This window comes from Tenrec ecaudatus, chromosome 7 (assembly GCF_050624435.1).
Source record: "Tenrec ecaudatus isolate mTenEca1 chromosome 7, mTenEca1.hap1, whole genome shotgun sequence".
Classification (NCBI taxonomy): Eukaryota; Metazoa; Chordata; class Mammalia; order Afrosoricida; family Tenrecidae; genus Tenrec; species Tenrec ecaudatus.
Genome location: NC_134536.1, coordinates 111,996,388 through 112,015,156, shown reverse-complemented (window position 1 = coordinate 112,015,156; position 18,769 = coordinate 111,996,388). Strand labels below are relative to the sequence as shown.

General features: G+C 38.1%; 1 protein-coding gene and 1 pseudogene across 2 annotated transcripts in view; both read right to left on the bottom strand.

The window, feature by feature from the left end:
* Nucleotides 1–18,769, bottom strand: part of KHDRBS2 (KH RNA binding domain containing, signal transduction associated 2) — a 646,447-nt gene that overhangs the window by 550,405 nt on the left and 77,273 nt on the right. The window lies entirely within an intron of this gene.
* LOC142453952 (U6 spliceosomal RNA) lies at nt 13,279–13,368 on the bottom strand (annotated as a pseudogene).

The following is an 18,769-nucleotide window of genomic DNA, read 5'->3' as shown; positions in this document are numbered from 1 at the left end:
CCCCTTGCATCAGGTCCTCTTCTCCCCCCCCCTCCCCTTTCCCCCCTCCCTCATATGCCCTTGGTAATTTATACCTCGTTATTTTGTCATATCTTGCCCTATCCGGGCTCTCCCTTCCCCCCTTCTCTGCTGTCCCTCTCCCAGGGAAGAAGTCACATGTGGCTCCTTGTAATCAGTTCCCCCTTTCCAACCCACTCACCCTCCACTCTCCCAGCATCGTCCCTCACGCCCTTGGTCCTGAAGGTATCATCCACCCTGGATTCCCTGTACCTCCAACCCTCATATGTACCAGTGTACAGCCTCTGCCCTGTCCAGTCCTGCAAGGTAGAATTCGGATCATGGTAGTTGGGGGGAGGAAGCATCCAGGATCTGGGGGAAAGCTGTGTTCTTCATCGATACTACCTCACACCCTAATTAACCCATCTCCTCTCCTAAGCCCCTCTATGAGGGGATCTCCATTGGCCGACACTTGGGCCTTGGGTCTCCACTCTGCACTTCCCCCTTCATTTAATATAATATATATATATACACATACATATATACATATTCACATATATACACATACATACACACACTTATATCTTTTTTTTTTTGCATGATGCCTTATATCTGGTCCCTTGGGCACCTCGTGATCGCGCTGGCCGGTGTGCTTCTTCCATGTGGGCTTATTTGTTTCTGAGCGAGATGGCCGCTTGTTCACCTTCAAGCCTTTAAGACCCCAGACACTATCTCTTTTGATAGCCGGGCACCATCAGCTTTCTTCACCACATTTGCTTGTGCACCCATTTGTCTTCAGCGATCCTATCATGGAGGTGTGCAGTCAATGATATGATTTTTTGTTCTTTGATGCCTGGTAACTGATCCCTTTGGGATCACTCGATCACACAGGCTGGTGTGTTCTTCCATGTGGACTTTGTTGCTTCTGAGCTAGATGGCCGCTTGTTTATCATCAAGCCTTTAAGACCCCAGTCACTATCTCTTTTGATAGCCGGGCGCCATCAGCTTTCTTCACCACATTTACTTCTTCACCCACTTTGGCTCCAGCCGTTGTGTCGGGAGAGTGAGCATCATAGAGTTCCAATTTAATAAAAGAAGGAATTCATGCATAGAGGGAGTGTTTGAGTAGAGGCCCAAGGTCCTTCCGCCCATTTTATTTTTAAATTTTCTTATACACTGTATTATTTGTAATTAATCTGATAATATCTACTATTGTAAAATTTGAGATCTATTATGTGAATTTCCCAGCTAGATCTCGATGCTAATATCAGCTTGGTAACTTGTTAGCTTCAAGATTTTGGGTAATTGAATTAGCCTCAGTCTCCTTAGATTTCTAAAAGAAAGTAGCTTCTGTCAAATGATAATATGAGAATTACCATTCAATGTGTAGCCCTCTAAACATTTATTTCATATTGTTCTGACATAATTCTTTCACATCTGTTGCTCTCCATATTGTAGTCCAAAAGCAGAAAGTTTATTCTATTCATCACCTGGTGATTTGTATGCACAACAGTGTCTGAAAAGACTGGAGGGAGGGGCTATGGCCTAAATCAGTGTTTTCTGCCAAAGAGGAAGCAATGAGGGATGCCTTACAAAACAGAGTCTAAACAATAAGGATGACTAGTGACATCAGAAACACTATGCTGTGACAACTGACTCCCGTAAACTCAAATCAGCCAGCAATTGTACACTGGATAGAGATCTTAGTCTAAAATAGTTCAGGGATGAAAAGCTGTTCTTGAACATGCTATTACATTTTCCTTTTAATTTGAAGACATTAGCGACTGTTTCAGAATTATTAATACATCACTACTAAATATTTGGAAATATTAGGAATCTAACCCCACTCCCCTTTTTCTTTATCTTATGACTGACACAGAATATGTAGTCATTCCTACCACTCACCTGTCCGAGGTAGTCTGCATGTTGTGATGATGGAAAGGAGCCTGGTTGTATAGCGGGTGGGTTATGAACTGAACTGCTAACCACGAACTCAGGGGTTCAAACCCACCACCCTCTCTGATGAACAATCTGCTCCCATAAAAATCCTAATCCTAGCAACCCAAAGGGGCACTCTACTCTCTCCTATAGGGTCATTGCATGTATTTTGTGAGACTGAAGAGGACTTAATAGATTGATATCAAACATATGGACTAATATCGGACTTAGAGGATTGGGCTGGGCTGGGTTGGGATGCTTTCTTAATGTACACTTACTTTTATAGAAAACTCTCTCTTATACACATATGAGTTTCTATGAATTTGTTTCTCTAGTCTACCCAGACTAACACAGAATCAAATTATGACGGTGAATTTGGTTTTGAGTTTTGAGTATGCTGGAAGCTAAGCCACAGGTGTTAACAGAGAGTAGCCAGGTCACCCATGAGGATCAGGTTTCAGCAGGAAAACAGATTATGAATGAGGAAGGGAGGAAGACTCCAGAAAGGTCAGCCACTGAAAACCTAATGAAAGGCAATGGAACCTTGCTGATATAGTGCCAAAATATGTGAGTCCTCAGATGGGAAAAACAAGCCAAACTCAGTCAAGTGAGTGCTCACTTATGGGTCACCCCTGTGGGTTTCTGAGACTGTAACTGTTTACAGGAGAAGGAAGTTCAGAAGGCACTCAAAATAGGACTGGGGGAGTCTGGCCTCCTAAAAGTAGACCGCTGCAAACATCCATTGCTAACTGCAACTTGGAATATATTAGTCTCTAGGAAAACTAGAAGTTCTTACAAGTGAAATAGAATGCTTCCATATCCTAAGCATAAATGAGGGAGACGGATGTGACTGGCTGCTCCTGTAAAGATTTATGTCATATAAAACCTGCATTGGTTTGCTATGAGTTAGAATCATTCAATAGCAGTGGGCTTTAGGTTTTTCTCTATTTGGTACCAACCATAACACAAGGCTACACCCTAACTCTGTGAGCCGAGACAAGTCAATTTAACATTCGAGACTTTAGCTGTCCACCCCATTCACCCATGGCGGTAGGCTAGGTTGTGTAGAGATACAAAACCAATGCCACTCATACATGGATAAGAAATAACATTTTATCAAAAAGTAATTTTATATTAATAAGGCCTCCAAGCCCCATCCATCTCAAGTCCAGGAGTCCAGAACTTAACCAGAGCCCTCTTCAGACTCACCTAACTGCATTTCAACGAAACCAAAAGTTGAAGCAAGAGGGAAAGAGACCACAGGCAAGTGTGTGCTGAGTTGCATGGTTCACAGGTTGGTCGTAACCTGGCGGGGTACCCCTTCCCAGGGTCAGAAGCCTATTCAGGGCCACCCCTGGATGCAGACACAAAATCCCAGCAAGGCTGAGGGCAAAGATCCAAAGAGAGACCTTCTCATAGTATCTCTTATTAAAAGACCATATACCAAGGATGCATCACCAAGCCTCACCTTGATTGACAGGTGGAACTCCACCCCTATCTCTATACAGGAATCATCAAGTTGGCATAAAATCCAACCACCACACCCACATATATCCTAAAACAGGAAAGCAGTCTTAGGAAGGTCATACTATCATAATACTTGGGATCATAGACTTCCTGAATACAAATGGCATATTGGTCTGTCATTTATCATTGAGTTGACCCTTGCCAATAAGAACAATAACTGCTATTGTTTTCTAAGCATCTTCTTGTGTACCAGGGAGTTGTTCTCTCTGTCATACTGCTCCCTTTCAAAATGGAGATCCAAACTTCTGAGAGCTGTTGTGAGAATTAAATCAGTCAAGTATTCCAAGGACTTAGGACAGTGCCTGGAATATATAAAGAGCATGATAAATATCACACATGATCATCTTATTTTATTCCACTCGAGACTGTACTTGATGCTTTACAGGAGTCTATTTCATCAGTGTGGCACCAAAAATCATGGCAGTCAATGCTATTTTATTGCCATCTTTTTCTTAGTTATATGCCTTGTCTCTAGGTAATTGTTAATTATTTTGGGCAAAGCTATGGCTTAGATTCCAATATTTCCTCTACCAGGTTGTTATCATTATTTGGAAAAATAATGAAAAATACAATTAGGTTATAATGATGGTACTGATAGGATTTGAATAAAGTTGTAGAAATCACCCCGTGGCCTACCTTTTTAAATAGAATTGTCATTTAAATCTAAGCAGTGATATTTCACAAAGGGCAGACCAGGAAGGAGGAAGAATGTATGTCTGTTTTCAACTGTGCTAAGTAGCTGACATAAAGTCTTAAATTTTAGAGTCGATGCCTTTTAAAAAGAGTAAAATTACATTGCTACTCACTCTCTATATTCTCACAATCCTCCATGTTTGAACCACCCCTCTCATTTCATTCAAAGAAATTACCCAAGAAAACCAGTGTGCCTAGAGTAGAGTGAATGAGGGAAAATGCATATAATAAGGTAAAAGAGGTAAGCGGTGTTACATGTAAAGTCTTCAAATCTATAAGCTCCTTGAAACATTTTTCTTCAAGGGATGCATCTTAATTCCTCTTCCCTTGAGCATGGGATGGATTTTGTCATTCAATTCTCATAGGTAAAATATGGAAGAAAGATTGGTGCGGGAGTTCTTAAAAGGCATCGGGGTATCCTCCTTGCTAGTTGTCTTCGAGCGCTAGCTATGGGGGAAATCATCTCCAATGTGGTGAAGATGCTTCGACAGTGCTACAGAGAGGTTCACAGAGTAAGGAACTGAAGCCCACTGTCAATAGCTAAGAACTAAAGCTTTCTGCTAAGAGTATATGAAGAGGCCACTCTAAACATAGTTCCTCTAACCCAGGGAAATCTTTCAGGAGAATGTAACTTCTTGAGGAATTCTGAGTCAGAACCCTCCACTTAAACTTCTACCCATTTTGGAGACATTGCTCATTATAAATTGTTATATTTTGGAACAAGTTCTTTCCAATTGTCTTCTATGATGATAAAATGTAGAAAAATTCCACAGCGAATGTATGCTAAAATGTGGACTAGTTCTGTACTAAATGTTTAATATTGATCTGACCTGTGGGCCCTGGTGACTTTTGGGTTACACATGGAGCTGCTAAATGCAAGGACAGCAGTTCAAAACCATCAGTGGTTTCTCTGAAGAGTGTAGGAAGCATCAGGCTGATCAAGGTGTTTACTAATGGGTGACTATTTAGTCCCCTGAGCCTCAGTGTCTCTGCAGACAAAAGCATTGCAAAATGACTGTTATTTGTGACTTTGCTGCTAAAAGCATTGAGGGATAACTCAGTAATTTATGATCTCTTTGAGGCTCTCTTGAATCTTGCATATCCTTGTGATTGTCTTTGAACCTAGTGCTTTTATTATTCTAAGGTTAAGAAACTGTGACTAGTTAAGTAACATTTGCATAGATAAGAGTTTAGGAATGTTTAAGTTCTTTGATGTTTGTTTTGTAACCAATTCCCTTGTGTAAGAAGAGTATATATACCAAGCTTCAAATATACTGTAGACTTCAGTCTATGAGATTGGAGTCCCATGCTTTGTACATAGCTCTTTCTTTTCCTATTATCCGCACGCCTCAGTTCGAACCCAGCTTGATGGGGGATAGGTGGTCTAATCCCCCGCAGAAGAGACAGTGCTTTCTACTCCCATCAACAGTGATAGTCCCAGAAACCCAGAGGGGCAGTTCTACCCTGTCCTATATGGTCACAAACTGGGATTTATTTACTTGAAGGCAGGGAGTTTTGTTGCTATTGCTTGATGTTCTCTAGGCATTACTCTTGCAATTCCATGTAAGGGAAACCAGTTTGGAGGCAACTGCACTCAGGTAGACAAGAGGTAATGAACAGTAATTGTAAAGGGAAAAGAAATAAAAATGAGGGTTTGTCAAATTGTTGAATTATTCTGAAGGTAGATATTAACTGTAGATTGAAATGTAGGTTTAAGATAAATGACAAATCAGAAATGCATTTCATATTTTTAATTTGATTAAGTGAGTGAACATTTTCAACATGTATTGGTTTGAAAATGGTAAAGAGCAGGATTATCAGGTAAAATGATGATTTGATTAGTGTTATATGCAGGGGGTACTAAGTGAAGATGTAGAATAACTGAAAGGATAAAACAATCTGGAGTCCAGGGGGACAGCTGAAGTTTGATATAGAAAGTTGAGCCATCTGCATATGACTAATGGCCTGATTCTCTGGGGTTTGTTACAGTGGAGAAGGAAGAGTACCAAACATTGATCACACTGGTAGGATTCAACCAGTTCACACTGGTTCAACAGAACCAATACCTAATTTTTTTGTTGAGTTTGATGAAGTAGTTGTTAAATGGCACTTGTAATCAGTGTTCACTCTAAGGTGAGTGACTGGGCAGCTGTCCTATATGGAAATAACAATTTTTAAAATATTCATCTTTTTTAACATTCATTTGCACCAGAGCATATTCTGAGCACCCCTAGTAATATTCATTCTGTCCATGGGTATAAAAATTATAGAACTATCCCGGTAATATATATTCATTTCATAAAACTAATCATACTTTTGATGAAATCCTACATTTTTTATTTCTCTGCATTCATTACTTCAGTAAACAAAAACATAACGTAAAGAGCAAAAGGGCCCAACACCCAGAGGGTGACATGCTGTCATTAGTTTTAGCTTTGCATCATGCCCCAAATTCCCACAAGATATTATGAGTGAATTATGCAATTCCTGAAAGTGTTTAAAATGCTAAAAAAATATTCACAGAACAATAGCTGCAACGTCAGCAGAAGTGGAAGAGGGCTTTTCAAAGATGAACAGAATATGTCCAGAGAAGAGAAATGGCCTAATTGTGTCTAATACATCAAGCGCAATGACAATTGTCTAATTGGCCTTCCTCTGAAGATGAGTAGCCTTATTCCTCAGTTAAAGATGGTTAAGAACAGATCACACAGTCACTAAGGGTTGGATAAAAGCGACAGATGTTGAAGGTAAGGATGTCAATCAAGAAGCAATGTACTCTTTCTAACTTCTACATTGTAGACTACCCAGTGCTCAGTCATGTGTAGGATTCAACAACTGGTTCACTGCCCTAAGTACAGTTTTAAGTATAAGAAAATGATAAACAGAAATCTAGCTTATTATTGCATGCAGTTGATACTTCAATAAGAACAAAAAAGAGGTACACAAAACTAGATTATAAGAGTTTTAAATAATAATGGAAAATATTAAGTACCTGACAAAAATCCAAAAAAGATGGTTATTTAAGATAGTTCCATATTGACTTTGGGGGGAGGAAGATTCACACAGAGAGGAGCCAGTTGAAAGAGAAGGTCCAACCAGTGAAGCTAGAAGAAACCAGCAGGAGGCAGATCAAATTTTTTAGTGAAAAAAAAGATGCTTTAAGAGTTGCAAATGCGATTGTGATTAAGCATCATCAAGTCTTTTCCATCTCATTGTGACCCTTTGTACAAAAGAAAAAACACTGCCAGGTACCAGGCCACCCGCACAGTTGTGTTCCAGCCCATCTTTGCAGTCACCAGGTCAATCCATCTTGTTGAAGGTCTTCTGCTTTTTCATTGCCTCTCTACTTTACAAAGCAGGATGTGCTTTTTCTGAGACTTGACTCTCCTGATAACCTGTCTAAAGTATGTGAGATCTCACCATCATCATTTCTAAGGAAAATTCTGCTATACTCCCCAAAGCAGATCTGTTGATTCTTCTGGAAGTCCACAGTAGTTTCAATATTATTCAACAGCACAATTAAACTACATTGGTTCTACTTCAGTATTTTTTTCATTGTCCAACTTTTACATGTACACGAAGCAACTGAAAATACAAGGACTTGAGTCAGGTTCACCTTAGGCCTCAGAGACATCCTTGCTCTTCAACATAAAGAGAGCTTTTACAATAGATTTGCTCAATGCAATCATTTATTTGATTTCTTGACTGAGGCTTCCATGAACATTGATTGTGGATCCAAACAAAATGAAATGTTTGACGACTTCAATCTTTTCTCCCTTTATTATAATGTTGTCTATTGGTCCACTTATGAGAATTCTGGCTTTCTTTACATTGAATCGCAATCCATACTTAAGACTGCTGTCATTGATATTCATCAGCAAGTGCTCCAAATCCTCTTTACTTTCAGCAAGTTAAATTATGTCATCTGCATATCACCAGTTGTTAACAAAACTTCCTCCAATCAGGATACCCTGGTCTTTTTTACAGACTATAGCTCTCAGATTATTTGATAAAAGTATACATTGAATAAGTTTGGTGAAATGATGCAATACACACCTTTCCTGATTATAGCCTTCTGATGTTCAAACAACTGATCCCAAAGAAGTGTTTTGGAATCCCATTCTTCTCAAGGGTATCCATAGATTTTATGATCCAAAGAGTTGAATGCTTTCGTGTAGTCAATAAAACACAAGTAAATACTGTCTGCTATTCTCTTCTTTCAGTAAAGATATAGCTTTGTATTTATTAAAATCTCACTAACTAAATTTTAAATTGCAAATGTTAAGTATTCCGTTGGGTGGGGGAGTGTTTCATTATAATTTGTTAGAGGAAAACCGCATTGTTAGGACTTTTATGGGTTAATTTAATGTGCTGAAAAACTTTTTTTTCTTAAGGGAAAAACAGTGGTATCAAAATCAAATCCTGCTGTGGGAGGCTGGTTTAACCAGAGAGAAAAATTCAGAGACACATATATGTTTAAGAGAGAGTATTGTATAAAGTAATTATAGATCAAGAAAACATCCCAGCCCAGTACCATTTAAGTTCGTAAGTTCAGTGCTACTTCATAAGTACCTTTCGAGATTTATCCAGTCACAAGCAATGATGGCAGAATGTAGGAATATCACAGATTGGTGGATGCAAAGGCTTGCAGATCCAGTGCTGGTGCACATATTACAGGGCTTTGGCGCCAGTCAAGGTCAGCAAACAGGAAGGTGTAGGCACAGATAGAAAAGAGGACTATCCCATGGCCCTCCTTCTGAATAGACCACACTCACAATGAGGCACTCTGGCTGTGGCCTGATTGACAGGTTGAATATCACCCCTATAGTTTTATATACCTTCAGGTTGATGTGAAGCTCTGTAACTGCCACTCCTTCTTAGAAGGTAAGTTAAATGAATACTAAATTTAAACCTTTGGGCTTGGTAAGATGGACTACTGTATATACTCAAGCATAGCCCACCTAAATATCAGCCGAGGCACCTAATTTTACCACAAAAACTGCAATAAAAATGATCCCCTTGCAGAGGCACATGTGAAATTTAGGTATGTCTCTTAGCTTACACACAAAAGACTCATGATGGGGTCAACAGGCCTCTTGAAAATCATGTCAAATCCATGTAAAGCCCATTTGTAAGCCACTGGACGTCCCCTTACAGCCACTGGACGTCCCCTTACAAAATGATCCCCTTGCAGAGGCACATGTGAAATTTAGGTATGTCTCTTAGCTTACACACAAAAGACTCATGATGGGGTCAACAGGCCTCTTGAAAATCATGTCAAATCCATGTAAAGCCCATTTGTAAGCCACTGGACGTCCCCTTACAGAAGGGTCTTGGGGAGGAGACACACCAGTTGGGGTGAGATGTAGCAACGAGGAAAAATACAACTTTCCTCTAGTTCCTACATGCTCCCCCCCGCTGCCCAATATATGATCCGAATTCTACCTTACAAATCTGACTAGACCAGAGGATGTACACTGGTACAGATAGGAGCTGGAGGTACAGGGAATCCAGGGCAGATGATCCCTTCAAGACCAGTGATGTGATTGTGGATACTGGGAGGGTAGAGGGAGAATGGGTTGGAAAGGGGGAACCGATTACAAGGATCTACATGTGACCTCCTCCCTGGGGGACAGATAACAGAAAAGTGGGTGGGGAGACACATCAGACAGGGCAATATATGACAAAATAATAATTTATAAATTATCAAGGGCTCGTGAGGGAAGGGAGAATGGGGAGGGAGGGGAAAATGAAAAACTGATGCCAGGGGCTTAAGTGGAGAGCAAATGTTTTGAGAATGATGAGGGCAATGAATGCACAAATGTGCTTTATACAATTGATGTATGTATGGATTGTGATAAGAGTTGTATGAGCCCCTAATAAAATGATTTTTTTAAAAAAGAAAGAAACATCATAAGAATAAATAGAAAGGTTCTTAGGAGATTTTTCTATAAAAAAAGATCACCCCTCTTTGGAGGCCAGAAAAATATTAGGAAATTGGAGCTAAATTAAATAAATATATAATTATGATTTTTTTAATGTGCTGAAAAACTCAACTTATACACGAATATATACAGTATACTATGATCTTTATATGAATGAGTAAGTTACTTATTAGAATGGGTTTATAATAACATTGATAGAGAACAGTTGAAAGGATTGAATGTAATGCTTCCCTCTATCTCATGCCTTCGAGGAACCTTAATTTTTAGAAGGCTATCTTCAATTGAACTAGTTCAGCCTTATACTGTACGCCACTTTCCTTCTATCCTTGAAGTAGTCCTGGTGACATATCGTCTTAAGCAGTGGGCTCTTAAATTCCAGCTCAATGAATCAAACCCCCAAGATAGTCGTCAGAGAAAAATCAAGATGTCTACTCCTATCAAGACTGACAGCCCCAGAAACCCTAAAGAGCTACTCTGTCCTACATGGCCATTGTGATCAGAATCGGCTTGATGCCAGTCGGGGCATTTTATTCATCATTAAGATGAAACCACTTTCTTGAGGTGACCTGAGCTAAGTGTCTATTTAGGTAATATGATCCACTTTCACACCCACCTTTCGTATTTCATCCACTAATTCCATAAATCGCACATCCAGTCCAAACCATCTGCTTGAGTTGTTTGGTTTTTATCTCTTCCACTCTTCATCTACCTTTGCATTCTAAAAGTTCTGATATGATAAATTCAGGCTGGAATTCATTTTTTCTCCAAATCTGTTCGTGTTTAACTAAATATCTATTAACAGCTTTTATTCCTTTTGTAATGAATGGCATCACCGTTTCCTTAACTGCCCTCAAACTCCAACCTTAGCCATTTATTCAACGGCCATTCTCTGTTCCCTGGTCCTCAAAACAAACTCCTCGTCAAAGTGTCCGTTCCAACACTGTGCCCCTCGAGGTCAGAGTAGAACTGACATAGAGTTATAAAGATGAAGGATTTCTAGAGTAGACCGCCCCATGTTTCTGACAAGTGTTTCAACCATGGTGCCATCATATGCAGTAGTCATTAAATCAATCTCAACGCTCCACCAACTCACTTTCCTCTCAGTTTTTCACCTTTCAACGTATTACCTGAAATCCCTACATAACAAATCTTCCCACCCAGCTGCCTTTATAAAACACAGATAGGAGCATTACATATTTTGGTCTCGTGTTTGTGTGCAGTGTCGCACCGTGCTTATTGCCTGGCTCCATTAAACACACCAGAATTCTTTGCTGGATAAACAAATGTCACTATCCTGCTTTGTGCCTGACTTTAATTCCCTGAAGTTTAGATTCTTAACTTTTTCCTTGTCACTAAAAATTTGTTAACCATGACAGTCTCCCCTGCTGCCATATTCCAGCCTTATTTCGTGCCACATTGAACCAAATGTGCTGCATGCTAGTCACAGAGATTCCTTGAACATATTTTGTCCTCTAGCTTTTGTGCATGACTTTTGTTCTTTTGCCTGAAACAGTATACTTTGTTTCAAGCCATTGCAGTCCAAATACTAATTTTACATCATCCACTAGTCCCAGGTCTCCTCAGCACTTTATCCTCCTAAATACAGCACACATGGTGTTCTTGTTATAATTTGGTAATGTATGTATTTACAAATATTTTATTCTTTATATAGTCACTTATTTGAAGCCAAGAAGTATCTTGTATTTATTATTTTTATTCTCAGTAGTTATCAAAATACATGATTTCAAGTATGAATTCAAATTTAGGCTTAGTAGACAACCTTTTGCTAACAGGATACTTTCAGATAATCTATGTAGCTTCCAATACAATGGCTCTAGGTTATTAATTGCAGAGACACATTTATTTCTGGAAAGCACTATTTCTTTGCCATGTTATTGGGGACATGTCAATGTAGCTTGTGTTTAAACTAGTGATTTTTGAGATGTAAAATGAGCATCTTATGCAGAGAGGTAAGTAAGCTGAACTGGGAGGAACATGGATGCCAAGGTGAGCTCTCCAGAGAATGGCAAGAAGGAGGAGAGAAAGGCTCAGACAAGGATTCCCAACGAGTGTGGGCTGAGAAAGCCTCCCCATTGAGTTGATGCCCTGAGTTCAGGCTTCTAGGTCCTTAGCTGCGAGAAAATAAAAATATTTTAGTTAAGGTCACTCACTTGTATCTCTGCTCTAGAAGCACTAAGAAATGAAGACAACTACATTTAAAACTTTGTACTTATTTCCACAAAACACACACCACATGTAACATTTTATTATTTCTTGCACAAAAATAGAGTACATGATTAACATTTAACTTTCTAGATTTCTTTTGTTATTGTTTACAGCCCGATTGTCCAGTGAAAGAGAAGACTGAAGAAGGACTGAGGCATTTGAATTATAGTCCTGGCAAACAACATGGACTAGGCCCTGGACCAGCAGAACCAACAATTGTCTTGGAAGAGGTAGAGCTTGAATGCTCCTTAGAACTGAGATTGGTGAGACTTGATTCCCAGTACTTGTGACATGTTATTAGAAGGGATCCGGACCTGGAGAAAGATATCGTGCTGGGTGGGGTAGAGTATCAGTGGAAAAGAGGGATAATCTCAACAAGATGGATTGCCACAGAGGATGAAATCATAGGCTCAAACATAGGAACAGTTGTGTATATGAAGCTCCAGCATGAGTGAGTTATATCCTTGTCATTTTTTTAATTAATAGCTTTACTGAGCTATAATTCAGAGAACATATAATTCACTGCTTAAAGAGCTTTTAGTGTATACTCAAAATTGCATAACCATCACCATTATTTAATGAGCATTCCTTCTCATTCTCCACTTCCCCCAGACCCTGGTACCCACAAGATTTGCCTATGATGCACACTTCACATAAATGTAATCATATAATATTAAGCTCCACCCATGTTATAAAATGCATCGGTATTTCACTTATTTCATTGTCATATAACATCCCATTACATGGATAGACTTCATTTTGTTTATCCAGCCATCAGTTCATGGACATTTGGCTTGTACCTACAATTTGCATGTTATGAATAATGCTGATACATCCATTTGGGTACAAGTCTTTGTGTGGACATTTGTTTACAATTTCTTTGAAAGATACCTAAAAGTAGAATTACTTTTCTACTTGACCATAAGACAAATCTGTTTTAACGTTTGTTTTTTTTAATATGGAATGCTTCACAAATTTGCGTGTCATCCTTGCGCAGGGGCCGTACTAATCTTCTCTGTATATGTGCTGCCGAAGCGAGCACTGGTTTAACTTTCTAAGGAAATGCAATAGTTTCCAAATGATCACACTGTTTCAAATTTTAACAGCAATATCTCCATATCCTCATCAATATTTGTTATTAATATATTTTCACTACTGTGATAGTTGGGTTTTGTGTCAATGGCTTGGCCAGGATTTTCAGTGGTTCAGCAACTGGGGCAGATTACCCCCCATGATGAGATCTAAAAGTACAATCAACCACATGCTGGGGTATCTAGTAGGCAGTCAAGCAGTTGTAATGACATTAGGGAGGAGGGCAGCCCCTTGACTCAGATCACAGTCCAGAAGCAATTGAAAGGGAGTTTCTCCGGAGGGTGTGGCCTAATCCTCCTTAGAGGATCTGGGGGAATACTGCACCCAGGTCTGGCTCATGACTCTAATTCATTGCCTGCCCACTGTTAAAGCCATCAGAGCCTGACATATGACCCGCAGATTGGAACCAGACAAGACCTACAATTGTGGGAGCCACTTTCTTGATATAAGTGTATTTATATACTTTGTGTAGGTATGGTATCGCATTATGATTTTAATTTTCATTTTTCTCTAACTAATAATTTTGAACATTTTCAATGTGTTTATTGGCAATTTGTACATCTTGTATGAATAAATGTCTATTCTTTTTTTTCTTTTTTTGAGTTATTAGTCTCTGTATTTCTGAGTTATAAAACTGTATTATATATCCTGGTTACAAATTCTTACAATGTAAGTAAACTGAAAATATTTTATTTTGTGTGTTGTGTTTTCATTGCTCGGTGACATTATTTATACCCTAAAATGTTCTAATCCTGTAGTTTAAATTTTCTTTTTTTTAATCTCTCTGTCACTTAACTTTGGTGTCATAGCTAAGAAACTTTTGCTTAACCTACAACTATCAAGATGTATACTTGTTTTCTCACTTTATAATTTCAGGTCTAGCAGTTTAGTCTTCAATCTATTTTGTGTTAGTTTGGGAATGTAAGGTTAGGGGTCCAACTTCCTTATTTTGCCTTTGTATATGCTATAGTCCCAAAGCCAATTGTCAGAAATAAAATTAAAAAAAAACAATTATTTCCCCATTGAATTGTCTTTGAGTCTGTCCATAAATTGAATGAACTGACCATAAACATGAGGGTTAATGTATAGACATGTTCTTGTAGTCCATTAATCTGTCTTTCGTTGCAATTCTGGGCTAAACGTAAACGTCATTGTAAGGCTGGTGCAGGGTGGGGTGGTGTTTCACTCTCTGGAAGGCCCAGTGACTGGCAATCAGAAGTTACTCAGCAGCATCTAGCAGCAACCACCTAGCTGTCTCTTCGGAAGAGAGTACTACACTGTCTTAATTACTGTGTCTTTCTAGGAAGCTTTCAAATAAGAACTGTCCTAAAATGTATTTGTCCATCAGTTTTTCACGCTTGATTTTGCTGGACTGGGATCCGTGAGATTCCGTCCATAAGAATGTTAAGATTAGCTTGCCAATTTGTGGGGGGAAAACAACATTCCTCCACAGCTAGAACTTTGAGAGACATTGCATTGAATCTGTAGCTTCATTAAGGCTGTGCCGCTATTGTAACAAGACTTGGTCTTTGTTAGCCAGGAGTACAGGATGCTTTTCTATTTATTTAGTTCTTCTTTAATGCATTCCCAGTGACATTCATTTTCAGCTTATAAATCTTGCCCATATGTTGTTAAATTTATTCCTAAGTACTTTATTCTTTTTGTTGGTATTGGAAATGGATTTATTTCCTTAATTCCATTGTCAGATTATTCACTGCTGATGTGTAGAAATCTAACTGGTTCTTGCAAATATTTACTGAACTTGCTTTTTTGTTCTGTATTTCTTTAGGCTTCACTGAAATGTACTCTTCATTACATGTTGACATTTATATTTTCTTAATGATTCATCTACCTTGTTTCTCACCACGAACTAGTTGGAAGGGAAAATATTGTTAGAAGTTTCTTCTAAATCAACAAAGATGTTAATAATAACCCAAAGGATGCAATACCCAAATGAGGAATTTTAAATCGCTGAAATGTTCTCTTTAAGAAAAGTGGTATATTTTTTATAAAACACAAATTATTTTATTATAGCAAAATTGACATTAATATGTAAAACAATGACAACACTTTAAGAATTCTCTGAGTTGTGGAACGATCATAGTTCTGGGACATTAGACTCTCCATAAAACTTTAGTGGGTAAGTGTAAAAATGAAAAGAATATATAAAACTATGCAAAGTAGCTTAACATTAAGAAAAGAGAATCCATGGGAAAATGTCTGTACAGAAATGATAGCCGCAACATTGATTTTTGGTTTAGTCTGACCATTGAACACCATGAGTCATAATTCATAAGAACAAATTGTGGGAAAATTACAGGATCAAATATTTTAAGTGATTTTTAAATTTTAAAAAGTAATGAATTAGAAGCATCGTTTTATAAGTAATTGCATTTCTGGTGTTTAAAAGTATAAAAGAGAGACAGAATAATCATCTAATAGATTCTAATCGAGATGGGTGAGGGAACCCTATCACCCCTTAAAGTTACTTTTGGACTCTATAGGAAGAACCCAATTTGATTTCTGGAAGATACTTTTTAAAAAAATAAATGCTGGAGCGTCTATCGGCCTACATCTAACATATCCAGGGCTTGGGCAGTCATTAGAAGGAAGCCTCTATACTGTAACTCTAAATATTTACAAGTTTTAAAGCAGGTTAAAAAATCTGTTAAATAAAATAAGTTCTAATCTCTCACCAAAGAAAATAGGCCTTCTGACTTTAGTTTATATACAGGCTTGATCAGCATAACCGCTTGACATAGTTGATTTCTTAGACTCCTCTAAGTTCGAGGCCAGAGCAGGGTATGTGAGGAATCACAGCCACTCATGTCAAGACAGCATTACAAGAAATCATGCTCATATTCATGCAGACATCCATCCCACACCACCATGTTCCCCACATGGAGACATGCACTGCCATGCTCTGTGGTGTGGTCTGTCCACATCTGAAGCCTAAATATGCATCCACAACAGGCAGTCCTTGGGCCCATCAGGTCTAGATAAGGAGAAATCAGCACTGACGTCTGCTCTTAGGAAGATGGACCTAAAGAACAGACTTGAATAGGCTCTAGAAGGAAGGTGACAGCCAAGTGCACAGGGGTTTAGAGATTACTGGTGCTTAGCGTGTGTTCTAGACAACAGAAGAGGGGATTCTGTTGCCACACAGCCGCTTGGCCCTACAAGCACCTTACAAATGTTATGGTCATGATTTTGCCCCAAAGGGCAAACAAGGCCAGAGAAAGCATTTAGAGGCAACTGTACAGCACAGAAACCACTATAAGATCCCATCAAGTCCAGCTACCTGGTACCTTGGTCCTACCATAAGCTACTTTATCCTCTTGTGCATTAACTGTGTACAATAAAAATGTCACCAAGAACAGACGCTGTACAATAAAGCAGTTATTTACGTTGTTGTTGTTTTTTTCTCACATGGGGAAAAGCATTCAGAACAACGATTCGTTGTTTTTAGGTGCCAGCACATTTGACTCATACCAAACCCTGTGACCGAGGAGAACGACACCATAAGGTTTTCTTAGCTGAGGTCTCCATGGAAGCAGATTGCCAGATCTTTTACAGGTGGGATCCGAAGATAGCTTTTAACACCCAATCTTTCAGCTAACAGCTGAATGCTTAGCTATTTGTGTCATCAGGAATCCTAAAAATGAATTATAAATAATTTTTCAGTAAATATAGTCTTAGATTTTAATAAATTAAGTTGACATATATAGGTATTTTCAAATCCTTCTTGGAAATATAAGCAAATTTAACAATTTTGATTTTGTTCCTAAAGTTGCATCACAGCCTGAGCCAAATGTGCTAAAGACATGTACAACAATATCGAGTAAAACCAGCAAACTCAACTTTAAGCATAGATAATCAGTATTTCTTAAAACCTGCATTGTATTGAGGAAAAACTGTGGTTAAATCAAATCAGCATGAATTCTAAATGGTGTTGTATACAATACATCACCAATCATTTACAGAAAATGTTTCTTAAGATTACTCTAAGAACACTGCTTCTAAGGATAATGGGTCCTGAAGGAGTTTACTCTTCTCGTAAGACACATATTTACCAATTCAAGTATTTATCAACTAAGCATTAAAAATGAGCTTGCTTGAGCCCAGTCTTTCAGACTAATAAACATGAAAGCCCTCTTGTGTGTCTAGTACAAAGTCCATGAATTTATAAATACTGATTTCTAGACTAGGGATAAGAATTCTGATGCTTGTAGAAACAGATGAAAGAAGCATATATAAAAATAGAACAGAAGAGGTATAATTAAAATGTGGCGGTAGTGGCAGACATTTGAAAGACATTTTGAAAGTTGCAAGAAAGGGTTGTGAATTTTTAAGCATGCTTAGAACAATAGCGTGCAGTTCATATTAAAATGTCCAAGGTACTCTAAGACACCACATAAATAGGATTCAGCTCATATAGATAATAGAAGACAAGATACACATTAGAAAACACATGCTTCTAATACAAGTAAACTAATCTGCGTATAAAACTTTCATTTTTACTTTGGAAAAATATTGTAGAATAAAATATTCTATGCCATAAATCTAAAACAAGTATCTAATATAAAGCTACTTATCAAAAATTACTAAAATTAGTAATTGAAGAAATCATTCTTATAAAATATAGTTGTTTAGTCATGTCAAGCTTACACATTTTAAAGTTATGCACTTTTATAAAATTAGAGCTAAATATTAGGGAAATGTATAATCTATCTCTTTAATTTCCAAATATTTTTTCTTATGGATATGTAAAATGGGAATCTTCAAATAATACTTAGGGTCAAAAAGAAAACTCCACATTTTCCTTAAATACATATTAATTTATCTATATTTTAAGATGTAGTTTCCATGAACTATTTGAAAACAATTTTATTAAAGAGAAGCATCATTAGATTTAGGGCTTATGTTTATCTCAATTATACATTTCTAACTAACACAAATTTTTATTGAAAAGAACACAACAATTATGGAAAGTGTGAGTGGTGGTGGAAAGTAGGCATGAATTAAAAAGAATTGAACCAAATAAACTTATACAAACATGTTATAATATGCCTGGACAGAGCCCAGTTTGAGGTCCTGAGACTGATGAGAGCTCAGCTTGAGAGGCGCTCCTGTCAGAGCAATATGGATTCCTTTAGAGCTAAAGCAAGACAAAGACCACCTTTATGGTGGCATTGAGCTAGAGGAAAATAAGATCTTCGATGCTCTATGAAAAGTTTATGGGGACAATGTTTTGGAGAAATTATCAGTTTACAAATGGGTAATATTTTACGAAGGGGCACGACTAACGGAATATGCAGCCTGCAGTGGCAGAACCGCCATAATCAGGTGCC